The 22,005-nt window shown below is 41.6% G+C and overlaps 1 protein-coding gene across 5 annotated transcripts in view; it reads right to left on the minus strand.

Moving 5' to 3' along the window:
- LOC116854090 overlaps positions 1-22,005 on the minus strand; it is a 220,381-nt gene that overhangs the window by 21,581 nt on the left and 176,795 nt on the right. The window contains exon 1 of one of the 5 annotated variants that reach the window (XR_004380088.1): positions 129-226. The exons of the other annotated variants lie outside the window; for them this stretch is intronic. The gene's annotated coding sequence lies outside the window, so the exon portion shown is untranslated. Of the gene's footprint in view, positions 1-128; positions 227-22,005 lie in introns of those variants that run through there. 5 annotated transcript variants of the gene reach the window in all.

Here is a 22,005-nt window from a genome sequence, read left to right on the forward strand (position 1 = left end):
TATATATATATATATATATATATATATATATATATATATATATATATAATATCTTTCATATATAGATATAAAAACTATTCTTTTATTACTTATAAATATTTTTACGTAGAAATATAATAGTATCTTACTGTCTTTTTAAGTGATCGCTGTTCACAACTCTCACGTGGATACAAGAGAGGACCCATGATCCTTTCGTCAGTCGATCCGTTCGCGCGCGTCCCTCATCTCCCGGCGCGCTATTCTTTATTACTATCTGCTTCACCTCCGCGAGTCACCTCGAGACGGTAAAACGCGCAGCGGGCCCGCGAGCGCGCGTCGGCGGGGAGGAGCATTTAAATTTAAAAGGATCTAAGTTCGGAGTTTTAAGCGGACCAAAGAAAAAGTTCGCCGTCTTCTCGCCCTACGTCCCGCATCGGTCGTATTTGCATGAGAAAAGTGCTCTACGATTCTTTCGATTACACACTCGCGACGCCGTGCGCGCTCGCCCGTTGAGTTAGCTCGCATTCTAGAAAACTCTTTGAGAGGGTCCCCAGTAACGATGAACTTTTCAGATAGATGTGACACCGTACACGTGTTCCATTCACACCGGAACGGCCACTCGCTTCGTTCCGACGAAGTGCCTCTTACAGTGCGCGTCTTACGTATTCGATCCCTTTTGCTTTTCCTTTCAAATTTTTCCCCCACACGCTCCTACGACGGCTGCTTCCGGCCACGGTTTTTCCGACTTGACGACACTGAGTCTCCCTCGGTGCAGTAACCGGCTCGGTGTGGGACGAATCGCTTAAAGTTCATAACACGTGCGCGAAGGCTTCGCGATCGCTAATTAATAATCGAGCGAGATAGAAAGCGTACTTCCTCGCCAACCTGAAATATCGCGACGAATTATCAATTGGGCACTGATATTCCCTTCAGTTTCTATTTGATTACTCGAGATTTACAAAAATGTAGGACCAAGTATTTATTCACTAATATTCTAGCCTCTTTGTGATTAAATAGACTTTAACGTTATCTCTCAGTTAACGTTCTATTGGGCTACAGAAATCTTTTAGATATGTTTGTTTGGGAGTATTGGGGGTCATTTCACCGAATTTTATGAAAATCGTGAACCTTTTCGGAACAATGTTCACAGATGTTTTTTCTACAATTTTATTGAATTACAGTATTATTTTACTTAGGCGACTATTTTTTTCAACATTGTGCGCAAAATTTTTGCGGGGATTGTTAATTTGCATGTTATTCGTGTATGTTATTTATTGCTTGGACAAATATATACTTTTTTGGCAAAGTTCCTTTTCATTCCCCACTCTCTCTGTGCTCTCCTCAAGCACGATGATCGGCGGTTCCCGATAGAGGTTGATATTGGCGGTTGATTATCAATTTTCTACCAATTTGGTTCCACTTGTAGCGGCGCCGGCTTTTGTCCCGCTAATCACCCCTTGGCTCCCGTTTTCACCCCCCGCTAGGTACATCCGATCCGCTTTGCATATTACGACACGATATATCTCCGCCATTGTACACGAGTTGACGAGTCTCGCACAACATCACGTTCCTTTCTACCCCCTCGAACGATCGATCTCTTTTCTTCAGCGTCAGCTGAAGGGGGAATATGGTGGTTTTCGGAAATTATTTTTTAATGGCGAGTGCATCGCGTCATCGAGAATAAACTGCCGTCAGTGTGCGAAACTTCATCGCGCTGCGTTGACATAAAAATGTTAATTTCCAAAAGCAAGTTAGAAAAGAATTTCAAGTTCAAAAAAATCTGGATATGGTTCCAAAAAGGTGCACCCTTCGATTTTCATGAACTCGATGAAATAGTCCCAAATACTCTAAAATATTAAATACATATTTAAAATACATATCTAAAAAGACATATTTAAAAGGTTTTTGATGAATATAGTTGTTTCTAAAAGTTTACGTACCACGTATAAGAAATGATCTTATCTTTGAGATCTTTTGCACGGACAGAGAAATGATCTTATCTTTGAGATCTTTTGGCGGATACTTGTCAGAGGAACATCAATGCTTGACTTGCCGATGTATTTGCTCTTTGCTATTATTAATCTATTAATTTGATGGGGAAATAAGTATAACCACTATTTAGATACGTTCACTTGGGAGTATTTCGCACTGTACTACTGAATTTCATGAGAATCGAACTCTTTTGGAACGACATTCGAAAATCTCTCGAGATTATTTGCAACATAAGAATAAAGTTAACGATCTTGGGATTTGCATATTTTACACAATTGTATCTCGTCCGCTTTCTTAGATGTCAAACGACGGACCCCGTAGGCTCTTCGGTTCCATTTCTCCGTTCCATTGGTCACGTCCAATGCGATTGTTTCCACGGAAGGTTCGTTTAAAAAACATGGAAATATTTTCGTAGTAGATTTCGCCGAACGTCTAAATAGAGACGCATCGATACGAAACATGGTACGACGGGTTTGAATACATTACGCGATGCTTCCTCTCGAGTCGAAGAACGCGGCTGCAGTTTTTCGCGAATTAAACGGGCGGCGGGAGTGCTCGGCAAAACAACAGAGGGATCAAACGTGGACGCTTATGGGATCAGCGATCTGAAAACGTTGTGTTGTTTCAGGTGAGCCAGCTCTCACGCGCCACACCCTGTTTTCCGCATTGAAACCAACCTCCCCTTCTCCCCGTCCCCTTCCCCCCACGGTACCTGCACACCCCCGTGCCCAGCCAGCCGCGTTCTCTCACTACGACCGATTGGAATTTTGAAATCGTTCTCTCTAGCGCAAAACAATTTTTCTAAAAAAAAAAAAAAAGAATCGAATAAAATGCGCCGGCTGGGTGGCCCCCGATGCGTTCGCATCGGGATCAGCCCGCCATCAGTGAATATTTTTACTCACATACATCGTCGCCGCAAGACTTTCGTTGCAAATATTATATTAGGGGATTATTTTGATCCCGTAGCGATAACTTTTCGCGCCGCGATAAGAAGAGCTTCCGGGACCTGTTGATACCTTAAGGAAGTGATTTGTAAACCTTATCTCTCGGCACGTCGGCGAAAGAAATTCGCCGATTATCCTCTTAAAGACATTGGACGCTTTCAAAATTATATCTCAACCATAACGAGAAGAGTTATCGGTTGCGACGTGGCGTTCGAGAAATGTCGCACCTTCGACACTCCCTCATGAACCAGCGTGAATTCCTTTGCTGTCTCATTGCGCACGGGAGCGCTCTAATTGCGGGCAAGTCATGTGTAGGGAAATATGGGCCATTTTAGATATGAAAACAATTTGAATTTAAAATCGCGGAGATTTATCCAGAGGGATAAGGACTCTTTGTTTCCGCGTGCTTAATAAAAATGTCGGCGAGATGATGATACGGCGAGAGTGTATCCGGCATCGCCACTCCTGCTCTAAATTCCGCGTAGCTGTCGGCAATAAACGGTGTATCACTGTTTTCCCGGCACATTAAACAGCGCGGGCGAACGGCGTTTCGCGGGGTTAAACGGAACGAATCGGTGCTACACCTCCGTAACGGCGTGTCACACAGACAGGCACACACCAGCGCGGTATCTTTGATAATAATAGAGAGAGACAGAGAGAGAGAGAGAGAGAGAGAGAGAGAGAGAGAGAGAGAGAGAGAGAGAGAGAGAGAGGGGGAGGGAGAGAGAGAGAAAAATGTAAACTGATATACCGAAAATGTATTTCGCGTCCGGCGCAAAACATGAATTTGTATGCTCCTTTTGACTCGCAAATTTGTCTACGTCGATAATGTCGATAATTCATCATGCGCGTTGCAATTCGGTACGATAAATTCTGGCCGCTGCTTTACACGCGATAATTTATATTCCGGAATTTTATTAAATCGGAAGAGAAAGAGACAGAAAGAGAAAGAGGGAGAGGGAGGAAGAGGGAGAGTGGGCGCGATGAGATAGAGAGCGCAGTGTTGAGAGAACGAGTGTGTGAGAGACAGAGAGTAGTGAGTGAGGTAGCGAGCGAGCGAGAGAGAAGGAACGAACCGCCCGCTTATTAAATATCGGGGGACGTTTAAATGGACGCCGTGGCACGTATCAAATGCGCGCTACGCTCGAAAAGGAGGAGAAGCGACGATATTTTACAATATCGGGTGCCACGGAACCGGTACATGATCATTTTGTGACACCGATGACCAATCGGCGCGAGAGGGAGGCGAGCGAGCGCGGTAATGGGAAAGCCATGCACGCCGGCCCGATTCGCCACCCGCATAAAATTAACCAGCTCGCTCGCTCGCTCGCTCGTTCGTTCGTTCGTTTTAATTAACGAAACACAGAGAGGGCATCGGCACGGCACGTCGATCTTCTCGACGCAAATGCGACCGTTCGCCCGTGCTGCCTACCGGGGTTTGCGTTGTCAATCATTTTTGTCGCGGGCCGTGCACTTTACCGGCGATACGCGAGATAAATCGAGGCCGATTACCGAAACATGCTTCACGCGCTCGCATTATAATATACAATCCTGACGTATCGCACGCGCATTATAGTATGTTAACCGTTTCCTTTTTTGTTCACGATTAACATCTCTCTCGAAACAGTGATGTTGCCCCTATTATCTTGATAAATTCGCGATAAGTGACGCTTAATAACGTTGCAATAATGAAATAATAACAGCGATAAGGAGGAAAGGATTGTCTTATTGGGAATATGATTCGAACAACTTTATCTCCATCTTACGATTACTCTAATTAAAAACGATATACAATTTTATTTCTTCTTTAAATAAGCTCATAATCTATTGATTGAAACTTCAAAGAAGTTACATGAATTTTTTTCTAAGTTTCTCAACAATTTTAAGTTGACAAAAATTGTGTCAGACATGAGTGACCCCAATTTACTATTAAGATGTCCAAAATACTTACTTACCGTAAGAATTAAGCTTATTTTTAACACATATATTCTTGATGATTTTAAATCGCGTTAACATCAAGAATATTGTTTATTTTTCATTTAGCTTTTCTCGTAAACATCAACTTTGTCCAATGCTTATCGTCGAAATAGTTAATTACTGTCGCAACGGCCACGCGCATTTTGAAAGTCGTTCGTCACGCGTGAGCGAAAGAGTCCCTTTCGCTTGCTCAGAATGGACCGAAGGACTACGTAAAGATACACGGGGTTGATCGGTGGCGCGATGATGTCTCTATTCAGTGTGGAGCGACGGTCCGTCGCGTGTGTGAACGATGCAACACGTGTGTACGTAGACGAGCGCGTTCGCGTGTTAGAGCACACAGGCGCCACGAGGCATGCAACAAGCCCACAGATCGCATGGGAAAGGGGGGGGGAGGGTCAGCCAGTCACGGAGTTAATTAGACGCTGCGCTTCAACCGTTCACGTGGCACGAGGCCAAGATATTAATCGCCCCTCTACGCTTCTGGATGGACCAGAGCGCCTGGTTTCCTTAAAAAATCCGTATCTCTCTCTTACTCGCTCATCTTCTTACTTCTCCGCGTGTTTCCTTCTGTTATCACACCTCGATACTCATGGATACCCGAAATTTTCGTTCCTCGCAATGAAGAACGTATCAACGATAAATTGATTTCTGTTTCTACGGGATAATATTCATTTATATGTAATATATTCATTTATGTGAAAATATTGTTTGTGTGACGAGTATAGAAGCGTAGTCTGAACAAATCTTACATTATAAAAGACTTTGTTGAATTTAATACATTTCATATGTCCTAATTTATTCACTCTTTTGTATTAATTTGACACAAAGCAAATATGTGTTAACAAATGACATAATTTATCTGTATATTTCACATATAAAATATGTCATCGAGAATGTCATGTTGTATACAAGTTTTGACATATAGAACTCAACGCAGAAATACCACAAGGACAACAAGTAAAGGGATATGTGGTTTAACAAGTAAGAAGTGGCTGACTTTTGCTCTCAAGTCGATATATAAAAATTTGCACGGTTTTTTATAATTAGTTGGCCGTAAATCATGTGTTGACGTCCGTTTACTGTCGAAATGTGGGGAAAATAGATGAAAATTTAAAAGGAGGATCATTTATAACTCCAACGGGCGCATGCGCGTTTGCGCAGTGAACATGCAACGCGGGCGATTCGTAATCGAGACTTGAGGGCGCCGTTCGTTTGCTGTGCTCTGAAATTTCATTGATACAACCGTTCGTATTATCTCCGAAGTAAAAAGACATAAAATGCAGGATTATAAAGTGGAAATCTTTATCATACATTTATTTCAAAATCTTTTCTTAGTTTGCGTTTTATTACATTATAACATAAGCTATAACCTATAGTATCTACATAATGTCTACATAAAACGCGAGACCGATCTTCTGATATTAAAATGAATTAAAATGAGAGTTTTAAGAAGTTTGGCTATTTTCTTTTCGCTGCTTCTCATCGAGAAGAACGAATCTCTTTTTCTCGGAGAGGTATACCGGTGAAGCACGGTCGAGCACCTCGCCGATCGCGTTTCGTCTTTTCGAAGAGGGGACACTTCATTAAGGCGAGCGATAACGAGGTGGCGGCAGGATTCGAAGAACACTGCAGCGGCTCCTCCGTCGTGCGGGATTCGTTTCGGGCGTTAAGGGTTTCGCGTATTTCGCCTCCGTCTCCGTTGGTACCGAACGTGCGAAAGCCTACTACTACTCACGATGACTCGTGGCGCAAAGAGATAGCGATAGAGAGAGAGAGCGAGAAGGGGAGAGAGGGGGAGAGAGAGAGAAGGAGAGAGAGGGAGAGAGAGAGAAAAAGAGAGAGGGAGAGAGAGGACTCGTCGGCAATCGCTGGCGCAACGGGAGGAAGAGACGCGGAGGGCGAACCCTGACGGAGGGGTTGCGAATCCGCCACCCCTGCCGGGTCGTTGGAGATGGAAGCAATAGAGATCAACTAGTATGCAAATCGCATGTAAATATCGCTCACTCTCCCGGTACCGAAGCAAGCAAAGCCTCTCGCTCTATATCCCGCTCTCTCGATACGTCTTTTTCTCTCGTTCCCACTGCACTTGTCCGTTTCTACCCGACACTCTCTGTTTCTCTCTTTTCTCCTCTCCCCCCTCTCTCTCTCTCTCTCTCTTTCTGTCATACATACACATACACACACATACACACACATCTTCAATTACATAGCGTCGACGAGAAGAAATCAAAGCCGGGACAAAGTAAGCGCGGACGAGATCGTGACGGAATTCTTCCTCATTCCTCGTCTGTTCGTTTTCAACTCCTCGTCGAAGTCGAGCTCGAGTGTCGCCGAACCCTCCACTGATATTCAGTTTTTCAACTCGCGATGTCGACGAATTTATGAGACATTGTATGTTGCTAATGCTCGATATATGTCGGTGAGGAAACGTAAGCGGCAGCATGTCTCTTGCATTTGAGTTTGTCGAATCTCTGATTTATTTCGGATACTAAATTTTTAATATTGACTTGGGATATCTCGTTTATCGTGAGAAATTAATGAATCAAAAGCAGAATATTGTTTTTATCTGCGGCTGTGACAGGCTTCGTGAGCGAAATAGAATTCTGAGAGTATGAGAGAAAGCAGAAATCTCTTCAAAGTTCGCAACGGGAACAAAATTTGTATTTCGACGTAACTTTAGAATAATTGGACGATATCGCGGTAGTTTATGGCGTTGCCAATCATAAACGTGAGATAGAGCTATTCTCGACAACTGTGACATAATGCCTGCGATGGTAACGTCGAGTAACTGTGTCGTTTGTCATACCATCAGCATAAAATTCCTCTTGGTTTCGTAAGAATTTCAAGAAATTGGAAGTACAATTCGAACTAGCGCAGACCGCTTTAACGGAAAGTTTTTTTTCGAGAATTTCGGTTTAATTTCTAACTATAGTGGTATGTAAATAAAATTTCTACATAGCTGAGTCGAAATTTTTGTTTTATATTAACTTTGGAAATTTAGTCAAACTTGAAGGATCAATGGAAAATTTCGAAGTACAACATTAACAAATTATTATCTTACCTTAATATTATGAATTATCGTTTACTGCCGTAGTTTTCATGTTGTTTTATAAAAATGATAGAAATTATACATATATATATTTCAGAATTTATTTAATATTAGATTATTTCAATATCCTCTTTATTTTCTTTTAATTTCTATTTTTAATTTCAGTCGGAATAATATATTACCTAGAAAGCACAGAGAATTAAAAAAAAATTCATTCGTATGTCACCAATTCTGAGTTTATTTTTAGATACAAAAAGAATTCTTCTCACTGAACTGAACTTTGAAGAATTCTTTTTGCATCTGAAAATAAACTCAGAATTGGTGACATACGACTAAATTCTTTTTGAATTCTCTGTGCTATCTGGGTTAATTATATAACTTAGATAGGTGCAAATAGAGTATATGAAATAAGTAATTATTAAATAAATAGATTATAGAAATAGATTATAGAATATATTTCGTTTTGAAATGCTTCTATAATTTACGAGTTCTAGTATAGGGAAGCACGTAAAATATTTTTAGCTTAACCTAATATCATTTATTTTTCAGGAAATAGTAGTTTCCAACAATAATATTTCTTATTAACATTTTTAAACGCGTTTTTATAAATAAAATTTTTATTAGAGTATTGGTTTTTATACAGTTATATTCGTGCGGGCTAGAATGTAAACTTGGTGTCTTTTTACCTTTTTTTAAAAAAATAATTTTAATCTCGCGTTATAATTGCAACCGACCTCATTTCGCACGTGTAGTTTGCGCGAGATGCTACCGCGTCTCTCGATCTAACTTGAGAGCTGTCAGATTTGTTGGAATGTTAAATCAGCTGCGAATGACTTCGCGCAATCTCGTGACATAAGTCGCAAAGAGACGCTAAAATTAACCGGCGACTATGAAAAGAGACTTAAAAAAGGATTACTTTCATTAATAAAAATTTTGCGATTTTGGACTTTGTGTCAAGATATCTCCTCTAATAAAACATGTAGCGTAAAGATAAAAATATCATAGTTTTCTTATGTAATTGAACCTTAAGAAATCGATTGAGATCACTAGATCTCAATCGGATGAACCGTTACAGCAAAACGAGAAATCTTGCATCCGATCAACTAGAAGCTACTGCGTCTCTTAATTTCAATTCGAGGGATGCCAGTATCTCCGAAGAGATTAATTCAAATGCGATTTGAAGTACGATTGTCAGCTTTCTGCGTATATTTTTTTTGTTTCGCGAAATGGATATCTTGCAAAAGTATACGTGTACTCTGACGACGAATCGGTCAGGATTTTACGAGCATGGGGTGTTGGACGTATTTCGATCGTATTAAGGGGCTGTGAGATTCCGGAAGGGTTACGTGCCCGATTACGTTGCGCGATTTGCATATTGAACGCGTCGAGCGCTAGAACGATGCGCTAATTTCCCCGGCCGTGAGAAAAAAGATCGAGGATACTCGGTAAGCTCCTCTTAGCACACCGCGGGTCTTAACGCGCGTGGAGCGTTAGTCCTGGAATTATATGATGACTTCTGTCTTATTTGGGGCGGCCGCCAGCCCTTTCGGGGGTGAGAGGCCAGACTGCAAAGGGTGGGACAAGTAAGACCTCTCTAACTCCAGGTATTTTCATCCTATATTCCCCAACCACCGTGCCGGCGGCAGGATTACTTCGAGAGACCCCGAGAACTTCTCCCTTTCTTACCTTTCTCCAACCTCTCGGCTTCCACGCTCCTATCGACGCCATTCCTGCCTCTCCCCCGGCTCTCTCTACTTCTGCCTCTCGCATTACCATTCTCAAAATTCTCGATAAATCGGAGCTTTCGTCGCCGACGTCCCCAACGAACCACATAGTACCACCGCGATATCTGTTTTCCGTTAGCTTGCTCGTTAAGAGCGAATATAGGAGAGAAATGAGTTGCACATTGCAATAATTTCATTTATCATTTAGTATAGTTCTACACACTCACATATTTAGAATTTATTATCACATTATTGTTAAATTCCGGATATGATCTTGATATTTATCTCTCATAAATTAAGAAGTGTAACCATCTTTACGATAGATTTTCTGCTCTCCATCGTTACGATATTTACTCACAATTCGAGGGTCGCAGCAAAGATTAAAAATGTATTGTCCGTATAGTCTGTAAAAAGTAATAAAAAAATATGCTAATATATTTCAATTTTCCGTGTAAAAAGTACATTTTTATGTTTGTTTATTCATTATCTTATATTTTTGATTTTTAAACTTTCATCTTTGAAGCACAATGAAACTCCACATACGTGTACTTAAAGTACATGTATACAAAAGTCGAAATTTTTGTCAGTATTTTTTAATTATCTTTTCCTTTACTAAAGATAGTGACCATATATTTCTGTGATAACACGATATCAAATACTCCCAAGTAGCAGGACGACGTCAAATGATGTATTACTGACGTATTAATGACGTTAAAGACGTCACTTGATGTCATCGTGTTTGTGTCAGATTGTCTGTGATTACGTTTAAATGCAACAAAGATTAATCTAAAATTTTTCCAAAAATTTTTCGTCATTTTTGAAATGTACACCCTTAATGTGGTCGGATCATCATTATGAGTAAGAGACAGAAGGTGGAAAGAGAAACAACTCGCGTGCAATCGCGACGATGACGCGAGCGCGGATGTTGCGCAGGCCGAGGGGGAATGTTGAGATTCCGGAATAGCGGAGGCGATACTTACAAGTCCGGATTCGGTAAGGAGGCCGCATTTTCTATGCAAAAGAGTTGAAAACGCGGGCTGGCGGGTGGAGCGCCCGCTGCGGACGACGGGGGTGTAGCGGTTGCAGCCGACGGCACGTTTTAATAATGCCTTCTCTCGGGCAGAGTGGAGTGAGGAAGAAGTTTAACGAAGATTGTGCCAGATACTTTTAATTGCTATTCCTCCCTCCGCTGCTGCCGTCGCCGTCGTCGTCGTCGGGTAACGCCGGGCGACGCCGGAAAATGAAGGGAGAGCCGGAGGACTGCAAACCACCCCCGCCTCCCGACGGTTCCCACCTCGTCGAGCCTTCTACCACCCTCCCTCTCCCACTTTCCAGCTTTTTTATCCCGTGGACCCTCGTGATTTTATCGTCCTTGTATCCTCTCGACTCCCGTCCGCCGAAGAGGTTTGTTATTTCAGCGGCGGATAGGCGACAAAGGAATTAATCGGGTCGTCTCGCCCTCTCCCCTCTCTCCTTTCTCCTCCTCCTCCTCGCTTTTAGAGGTTCGCGGGACCTCGCTCAAGTGCCGTCAATTAAATTGAAACGTTAAAAACCAGAGATAAATTGAAACGGTTCGGGTGCGCCAGTCCGTCGCGATTTTGCCGGCCGCGATGCTCCGTCGCGAATTAATATCGCCAATCCGTGTGCCGGATATGGAAAATAAATTGTTGAAGATCAAAAGAGAAGATCGTAACAATGACGTGTCGTTGTCGTACTAATTTGCGTTACAGTTACGAGCAAGGAAGGTATCTACGATGAAAATTAACACTAGTCTGGAAAATTAACACATTTTCGACTCCAGTCGATTTTTCATTTTTAATTATCCGCAGACTTTCAACGTAGAATATATTTGTATACATACATTTTTTCTATATATTGAAAATTTACATATTAATAAAGACCATTAATAAAGACCATAAGAATAAAAGCGCCTAGAGTTAGACACCAGTGTTATTAGTGTCCAGATATTGATATTTTTACGTTGGGCGAGGGAAGAAAAAGGGAGAGACGCGACTCTATATTGCCTGTATCCGTGTGGCGCGCTACCGGTTATAAAACAATTCCACGGTCTCTCAGCCACTTGGAGTATTACGACTATGGCACCGTGCGGCGACTTTAGTGCGCACAATGAAGCGACGGCCCAGGGCGGATATAATGCGAAGTCTAAAAATCAAAACACATTAATCTCGGGCACGTGGCGCGGGTCGCACGCTGGTAACAAAACAGCGTGTACCCCGCCCCACGTGGCCCGCAGTGACGTATCCGTTGCTGTGGGGACACGAGAGTCACGATGACGCCTAAATCGCGCCCGACCATTTTTATACTATTTATCATCTTCCTGCTCTGTATATATATAAACAGAAGATACACATCGTGTCCCGCGGTCGAGTTTGTTCCAAAAATAATCGTCGAAATAAACAAGATCGAGGAATCGCAAGAATCGATGGAACGATATGAAAAAATCCGGGAACAATCAGAGAGAGAGAGAGAGAGAGAGAGAGAAACAAACAGCAGTCTGCTTTTTCAATGTATTTGGCTAGACGGAAAAAGAACGTAGGAGAAACTCTTCCCATTTGAATTGTAAATTGTTAATATTTTTATTTATGCATTTATATGTGCAGATTTGTCTTCACAGCGTTTTTTAAATTTTAATATCCTGTCACTATTGTTCTTTACCGCGTTCTCGGCTTCGATGAGAGTATTCGATGATTTCTGTTTTTCCCGTACCGGTTTCACATGATTTTTATAAAGAACTGCGTTTATTTAACGTGGTGAATGCTCGTCTTGTCGGGTGTAGTGTGGCTTTCGAGCGCACGCGTCGAATCCGCCTAATCTGTCAACAATGATCATGAATCCCGGAAACTGATGGACAGGATCAATAGATCTTCCGTGGCGCGAGAATCGGGACGCGGTATGGCGACGATTCTCTCCCTTATACCGCGTGGATCTTTATTGAGGCGCCCTATTCTGTTCCCATACAGCTCTCTTACCCCGATCGACAATGTCAAAGGGAGGTATTTAGTAATGGAGGGTCAATTTATCGGGGTGTGATTTTAGCCAAGCGTTCCACGCTCGTTCGTGCACACAGTAGGAGGAACGGAAACGTCGAAATACACTGGAAACGGTGAGATTGAGTCTTGACAAAGAACAGTTTACGTTAGGAAACGTTTGCATTCGGGTGCTGCAGTCTCTTTCTAGTCAGATCTTTAATATAGATGATTAAAAGTTTCATTCTATGCGTAGTATATATAATTTCGATTTTATGTTTTCCTCTTTATCTTATATATTCTCTTTATCATGTATATTAGTTTAAATTATTATCGGATAATTTCTATATCTAGAATATTTAAACTTAAATTATCAATGTCAAGATAAAATTAGGGGCTAGGGTGTTCAGGTTTTTCAGTCTATTTTTTCCACAGTGTCCTGGATAGTGACTATTATAATTTGATTCAGATCGGTCAAAGGGTTTAGGAGTTAACAGAGAACAACAAACATTTTAAATATATATATATATATATATATATATATGTATAAATAAGTTTATATGGGTAATATTATTTTCTACGTGGCCATACATATCAATTACTGTTTTAAAGGGATTCAATCAATCGACTGAAATAACTTCTCTTCTTTTAACGCGTACTAACCGTAGAGAAATAATGGAATTAAATACTCTGGCATATCGAGACGTGTAATTAATTTTCTGCTTATTCATTCCGCTGGTTCATTTAACGCGTTCCGCGGAAAAGAGAAATTAGTGGGAGTGGGGTCCCTAGAAAGTTAATTATGTCCCCAACTATCCGCAGTATGCACCGGATATCTCCGCGTAGGATTGGAAAACGAGTTTATTGACAGGTCGAGCTGAATCCAGAACGATATTTCTCTAATGAACGCGGCGCGGAGATAAGCGAAACGAAGCGGATAATATTGCGGCGGCGGTAACGGCGCGTTGCGACGCGAATTCTTTTTCGTGCGCGCACGTACGCGCGGAAGATGCATGTGCGCGAGCGCGCTTATCTAATTCAATTTGGCAATATCATGCCCATTGAGAGAATAAATGATTACCGCGAAGATATGAAGTTATCTGGTCCCGCGGGACGCGTAAATTGCCATTACCCGCTGTTCCCGACAGAGGAGAGAGAGAACGCCCGCGGGTTTTTAGGGCCCCACTCCGCTTTCGGAGATCTTAATTATTAATCGCACTCGTTCATCAAGCCAATCGGCAACGGCCGCCAGCTATATCTCAGATACGCGAGGTATCGCCGTGTACGTGGAATACCGCGTTGCCGAATATACGGTAATCGGGGGAAAATTCATCTGTTTCTTGTGGCCGTTACTTCTCGTCGGTGATTTATGGCGGAAATCGGCGGAGAGACCGAGACACGAGAAAAAATCTCGACGAGATATTTGAAGTTTGAGAGAAGCGTCAATATTCCTGTAAGAATCACGTTGAATCTTGGCCTTAACCCTTTTAGTGCCGACCGAAAAAAATGTACCTATAAATATCTAGGCGTAAAATACCGGATTGATGTAGTTTGATAGGATTTGAGAAAAAAGTATAAAAATAAAAGTAAGAATGATATTTACCTCAATTCAAAAAGAAACATATTACGAAATAAAGTCGTTGGCACTTTTCGCAAGTGTTGCTAACAACGATATATCGTTGTTCGGTACTATAAAAGTTAAAGTTGTTAGGTAGATATATTTTCATTACTGCGCTGCATAAAAGAAATTTTGCCAACTAATAAAATTACCTGTTGAAATTGCGATTTATCTTATTGTATAAAATTTTTGTATGTCCCCCGTAGAACGTTACACAATTGTTTTATAAGGAAACTTGATAAAAAGTCTTAAGCTCAGTATTTTCTTCTTCTATGCGCCGGCGTAATTTGCAAAATCTTTTCGATATTTTGAGAGATATTTAGATATAATATATATAATAGCGGGATCTTGCAAAATGATTGATAAAATGATAATTTATCGAAACTGTCAAATACGCGATTGTGTCGGCGAATCCGTGCATCGTGCAGCGATCAATCGGAGGATGACGATCAGGGGCTAAGTTTCGTGGAGGTTTACGATGAGGGTGGAACGAGAGGGAGTTGACTGTGGCAGGCTTCGGAGGGGTGCTGATGGAAAATCGTGACGGTAAGAGGGGGCGCGAACAATGCGCCGAAGATTTAGCGTGACACCAACGGTGTAAAACCAGTTCGTGCGTTCGTCGAACGGCCAAACGGCTCGAGAAGAAAAATCATGTCCGTTATTTATACATAATGATTGCTCTGTCATTTTCGCACAGCGATCGCTGTAGCCATTTTCTGATTGATTCTCCGCTTCATGTTAATTCTAAATTTTTAGTAATTTCTTATCTCATTTGACTTCAAGTAAAATAGGTTTTCGGTAGATATTTGTGTGTTATCTCATAACTTAAAAACTGTTAGAGATATTGAGATGGAACTTTTTGTAACTTGTTCAATATGTTATCTACATGGTTCTTAGGTTCTTAGTGTTCTCACCCAGGTTTGTTGGATGACCTGAAAATTGAGTAATTTCGTTACTTTCTTGAAAATTCGAGAATAATTAGAGATACGAGACTTTTATTTTTAACCGACTTAAGGAAAAAGTTTTTTAATCGATTTCCAAGAAACAAACTTTTAGTAAACAATTATAATGTACTAAATAAGAAAATATTTACACATATTTTTTAGCTAAGATAAAAGCTCTCAAAAGCCCTAAAAATATGAAATAATTTTTAGTCAATATTCCTATTATCGTATTTCCATCATCCTATTCTAATCTTCTAATAATATTAGAAGACACTTTAGATAAGTAACTAATTATATAACTATAAGAAGATAAATAATAAAAAAGGTATATGATTATTGACTTCTAATATCGTTAGAATATTGGGATAGGATTATAGGTACATAAGGATATTGTCTCAAAATTTTATTTCATACGAAATATTATTATTCAATTTTATTTCACTTTTTAGAGTTTGAGGTTTTTGTAGGCGGTCTTAACGTCGTTATATTTGCAATTAAAGATACGCTTTTGACAATGTTGTTTTTCATCACAAAACTTTTAAAAATAACTGTTTAGACTTTGTTTGCTTTGTATCCTAAAATAAAAGTGATTTTTGTCTGTGATCACGTACAGGACATTATATTCTTAAATAATAACTTCGGTACAGTGAAGATGAATTATTTTAATATTAGCCGAAAATGAAACGAGATTTTTCCAGCATTTCCGACAGCAGCAGAAATAAAAAAACGAGATAAAAAGAACGGATCATCGATCAATTTTTTACTTATTTCGGGCGCGACGCCCCGCTTCACAAATCTTCTCCGCTAAATACGGGGTTCCGGGCGATAGATCGAGGGGGTTACAGACAGCCCCCCTCGCCGTCCTGATCATGCGTGAAAAACAGAGGGGTCCATTGTAAGCTCGTCCTGTGGCTAATGCGACTGTCGTCGTCCTGCCAAACCGGGAGCGGCAGGACCTCGCAGGCGAACATTAGCCAACGGTCGTTTAGCTTGAAAATCCTTCCAGGACGCGCACGTCGGGTTCCGGCTCGTTGCGAGCGGAATTTTTTCAGCTGTACTTTCGCACGAAAGTCGAGAACTCTTCTTAAGAGTGCGAGTCACGCGTCTGGAAAGTTGTCTCACGTTAAATACTTGGAATTTTTAGAAATTGCGCGAGGATAGGGAAAAGATAGCGGTTTACGATCAGCGCTACGTGCATCGACTTAAGAACGTGCAGGAAGGACGATCTTTGAATCACACTCCGTGCGCGTTTGCAGCGTAAAACCCAGTTACCACTCAATAAACGTGTATAAAACCTAATCAATTTTTCAATACGATAAACATAAATGCACTAATAACATAATGCACAGCGTTGCATCTCTGTATGAAATAAAAATCTCATATGAAATAATTCATAACTCTTTTGGATAAACGTGTTTGGGAGTAAGCAGCATTATTCTACCCGCGGCTTTTTTATGCCAATCAACAAAACAAGTCGTAAAATACGTATGTATATAAAATTTTTATCAGAATAAAAAAATTTTTTAATCGGTTTAATCGCCAAAATTTCCCAATACAGAATATAATAAAATAATGATCATACCTCTTGCGTAAATTTGAGATCTGCTGGCTGGACCGCGCATTATCTCGTTTTTGTCGCGGCCGGACAGTAAAAAAGTAACACGCACTCTTCCTTCCATACGAGTCCATATCTGGTTTACTCGACGAGCCAGCAAGGGGGAGGAAGAGGGAGCGTCTACTGACGCAGAGGAGGGAGTCGGTTGTTCTTTTAACGCGGCTTTAGAGGGGGTCCTTTATGCTGACACAAATATCGCTTATGCCGACGTCGCGCCGCTGTTTTGGTAACCCATCGAGCATTGTGCCTTCCAAGGCCGTGTGTACCAAACACCGAGTTCTGTGTACCCAGCAAACACGGCCGTCACGTGGCACCCTGATCCCTTCCGCAGAGTGGTGCGGAGTCGCGCGCGAGAGAGAACTCCCCTTTACGGATTTACGCAACGGACACGTCTTCTCCGCTCAGTCCCGTTTCGTTCCCTGTTTTGGTGTCGGTGGCCGAGAGAAAGAGAGAGAGAAGCCTCTTCCCGGTGGATAACCGGGAAGAGCGCTCATTCATGGCGAGATGCCTTGTATCTCGCCCCGTCCTGGACCTCTCGCAGGGTCGCGGCGGGTATCGCGGCAAACACACGTGCGTGCCGTGCTCTTTGCGTCAGCTTTGTTTGCGCGACTCGCTCGCCCGCACGATGCGATGAACGTCGATTGGCGCAGCGGATGGGATTGGAATGGATTTGGAACGGCTGCAGACACGCGCGTACGAGAAATTGTAAAATTGCGAACGGTGCAACACGTCCCCGTCGCTCGAATCTTTGCATCGTGACTCGATAGGATCGAGAGTGACGGTATAAAAGCAGGGAAGACGGGGTTCAAGTTGGCTCAAATGGTATATTGGCTATATGCCTTGTTTATGTATTTTTTGTGAAAAGAACAGCGGAAACAAAATTGCAAAATGTATCTTTATACACATATACACATATACACATAGAGATCTTTTCCTGGGTTTTATTAAAATCCAAATATTACATTTAAAAAATATTAAAAAATATTAAAATACTGATACAGGAATATATTTTTGAGTATTCCAAAATTTTTTATTAATATTCACCATCGTTAGTTTATAAACTTGAATTGTGTGTTATTATATATATTAGTTGGAATGAAGTTTTCTGTAAATATATGATATATTGTTTCGGATAATAAAAGCAATTTTCATTCTTAAAATGATCTCCGAAACTACTAATGAAGATTTTTTAGAGATGAATACGTTTGATGAAGTCAAAAGAATGTTTTGTTTTTTTTTTAAGAATGAGTTGATTTTAATGAATTTTACATCAAAGCTCAACCAAAACTAGAGTAATCAATGGTACGGTGAATACACACATTCCCGATTCACAATATTCGTTAATTAGTTTTATTTAGTTAGTTTTATTAGATTCCTACTCTCTACATATTCAACTTGTGCAATGTGCAGTCATTTATTCAGTTAAATGAGTAAATGAGATACAGTCAATTACTCTTTATGTGTGAATTAATGAGACGTGGTGAAATAATAACGTCGTTTATACCGTGGAGCCCCTCGACAGTCAACGTGTTAATATTCGCTGCTTGAGATTTCACGATACTTACAAAATTGCAATGCCTGCGGCGGATTCTGTTAACGGTAGCAGTTTTCTCACTCGGGACGCTCGGTCATAAATATACCGAGCCGTGCGGAAAACGGCGAAAAACACGCAATTAAGTGGAATCGTGCCGGATAAAAATGAAAATAAAGCGGCTCTTATTACCGCGAAGCGGAGAGTGCTACACGCGGTGCGTTAACGAGGGATTCGCCCGCGCTCCCCGGCTGCGCGATAGTGATTTAAACGGCCAGGGATTAGCGGGTTAATGCGGCCAAATTTTTATGCTAACGCGCCGCGACCTTAACTTACCGCACCGGCTTCGGCCGATAAACAGGCCGAGCGCACACTTCGTTTCCCTTACTCTCCTCGCGGATCAGCCGCGAGGGGGAGCCGCGCGCGTGTTGAGGACCTCACTGGAAAGTGATAAATAACGTCGTAGCGCGCCGGCAAAATCGTCCGTGACGGAGGGTTTTCGAAAAGGCCACACGCCATTACCCCCGACGTGTCTGCGGAACAGCGACAAGCTCTCGCGACTATCACCACTTCCACAACGTGGAGGAGCGACGTAGACGTCGGCGACGGTGGCTCGTCATAGTGAATATTTCCACTCGTATGGAAAATGATCGAAGCAGAGGGAAGCCTCCGGATCGGACTATGCATGCGTGCGCGAGAGAGCGAGAGGAATAGAAATAAAGACAGAGACATTGATAGAAGGTGGGAAGGGCTGAAGGGGAGGGAGACATAGGTCATCCGAGAGAACGAAGAAAAGAACGGGAAGAATAGCGCGTGCACGGGTGGTGGCTGGAGGACAGGGGGAGAAGGGAGAACGTTTACCCTTCGACACCGAAAATGAAAATTGTATTGTCGGACGCCCTTATGAGAGGGCAGAGATCCTGGCATTATATCCGCGTTAGCGAGCGCCGCTGCCAGCCACGAAGACCGCGGTCAGCTCTCCTTCATGATAGCCATCAATGCGCGTCATCAATAATACGCTCGTCTGACAGCTCGGCCGATTCAGCCAGCGGGAGTCTTTCGAGGATTTCGATCCGCCCGGATCGTCCGGTAAACATCGCGCACGCTGGAAATGATCTCCCTCCGGGCGAGCCCTTCTAATCGGCCGATCGCTGCGTACGATTAATTATCACGTAATCATCGCGCGTCTCTAACGCTTCTCTTCGTCTCGGCATTTGACCTTTTGGTTTACGTTTTCGTTTGAGTGATTGTATCCAGTGAAGCGATTATATCTTAACTCTTGTCGTACGGGTCTGTGAAACCTGAATGAATTATTTGATCACTTGCCAACTTTTGTAAAAAGCCTGGCAAAATTTCAAAACAGCGCAAATCCGTTTGCAGATTTTGATTTTATTGCGCTGCTATCTTATAACTGAAGCTTTTTTGTACCTTTAGAAAAGGAAATATGTCCAAAAATATTGATTTTCGAGTTGTGGTAGTTCAAAGTTGTCCGGTTCTGATAAACCCAGATTGTACTGTATGTGTAAAAAATATGATTGTATGCGCAGGGTTCACGTTCACTACTAACGTCACACATGTATGATAGAAAAATTTCTTTTTCTATGTTCACTTTATTAAACTGTATTAATCTGTTTATTCTTCATTTATTAATTTGCTTCACATTATTACTTAGAAGAAAACATACGAGATGGTCTGTGAGAAGAGTTTTCCCTAAATCTGATAACAAACGTGTTAATTCTCTGAATGGCAACGAGAGTTCTTTGTCTCCGTGTTATTCTAAGAAGTATTTGTGTCTCGGAATATTTCTATTTAAAACTTATTAAAAATAAAATACTTAGCAATTTATTTGTCATAAAAAGCTATATGGTTTTCAGTTAGGAAGGGGAAGAAAGTTTCAATAATTTTTGGAGATTTTTTAAGAGGAAAATCGAGGGAGACACTAATGACCCTAATTTCTAGGCCCAAAGGTAGCGAAAATATATTATCACTCGGAGAGTTAAACATTTTGCATGCTATGATATACTATTGACTATGATATTACCGCGACTCATTAAATTACGTGTACAGTATAATTAATTGCATCTGAAAATTTGGTTGCGTACAATCCGGCATAATAACCTTAACATTTACCGATGGGAGCCGCCGTCAAAATAATCAACAGTTATGATGCATGAATATGTAAACATATTGCGCGTAATCGAGAAATTCGTTTGGAACTAGGCCTAGTAAATGTTAAGGTTATTATGCCGGATTGCGTGCAGTCAATAGGGAATCGATGAAGCGAAAAAAATATGCGCGTTTCGAATTATATTCACTGCGTTTTTGATAATTTTATTTTCAACTGAGTTTTTGTACAATCGACGATAATTAACGCGGCAGTCAACGTGTTAGAAAAAGTAGTAACGTGGAGAAAGCGAGAGAAGTTCAGGAATCCGACAAGAAATGCAATGGAGAAGCAATACGCGCTCGTAAACACGTGTATAGACTCGGTGCGGGTACTACGAACATATTTGTTGGTCGAGCAAGTAGTCCTCCCGGGAAAATAAATACGCGGCCACATCGGAGAAGGACAGATTTAATTCCGCGAGAAGAGAGGAGCCAACTCGCCCGTTTTCGTCGACTCCCTCGGGTGATTTGTCCCGCTTCCCGCCGGAAAGTTTGGCAATTTATTCGGCTTTTTCATATAGCAGCGTGGATATCTTTTTATATCAATATGCCGGATGGCCACGGAGAAGCTGCGCAACTTCTCACCGAGACGCTATAAAACACGCGACGTATACGACCCAGCCAGATATCATTCGGACATATCCGGAACAGAATTTTCTGCTATATTTTTCGATTTTGTCGTGAAGAATTTGTTCAGCGAAACTAACGCTGACTCAACCCCAATGATAGGACAATTATCTCCGAGGCGCTAATAGTGTATTATTAATTAAAAAGTGATTATAATATCAGAATAATTGAAACGAAAGACACAGCTAATTTAATATATTGAATGCTGTGATGGTCACCAGTGACGAGCACTGTGATATCACCACGTCTCATTAAATTACGTATAAAATATAATCAATTAATCTGAAAAATTATTCGTATGGCCAATAGAGAGTCCAAGAAACGTGATGAGAAATATTTAAGACTCAAATTACATTTATTTACTGTTTTTCTGCGACAATTTAATCATCAGTCAATCATCCAACATCTTATGTTGGAATCAACGAAGATTAATGTGTTAAGTAGTTGCGATTATTTAGAAACGTGAGAGCTTCGTTTTTTTTTGCACTTACCTCGTTGTACATCTCGGGTTATTTAATGCAGGAGATAATCGTTTTTTGAACAACGGCGGCTCGACGACGGCGGAAAATACCAGCGAATTTCAAGTCGCGGCAGGCACCTGACGTGCTTCTCTGTTCGCGCCGGGATCTCCGCACGTGCTGAAGGATATTAAGTCGAAGGGGAAGGATATGAGGTGTAACGACATCGCACGGGGGGTTCGGGAGGGGGGACGGGAGAGGAAGAAGAGAGGGCGGTGTAGAAGAGGATGCACGATGCATCGCGTACGCCACATCGATCTTCATCCATCAGCCGCGCTTTCGGTTTTTGCCGGGCGAAGATTCCATTGCGGTTTTCCCCGGGAACGCCAGA

This window comes from Odontomachus brunneus, unplaced genomic scaffold (genome assembly GCF_010583005.1).
Source record: "Odontomachus brunneus isolate Ranch 3 - 2012 unplaced genomic scaffold, Obru_v1 Obru_scaffold_008, whole genome shotgun sequence".
Taxonomy (NCBI): Eukaryota; Metazoa; Arthropoda; class Insecta; order Hymenoptera; family Formicidae; genus Odontomachus; species Odontomachus brunneus.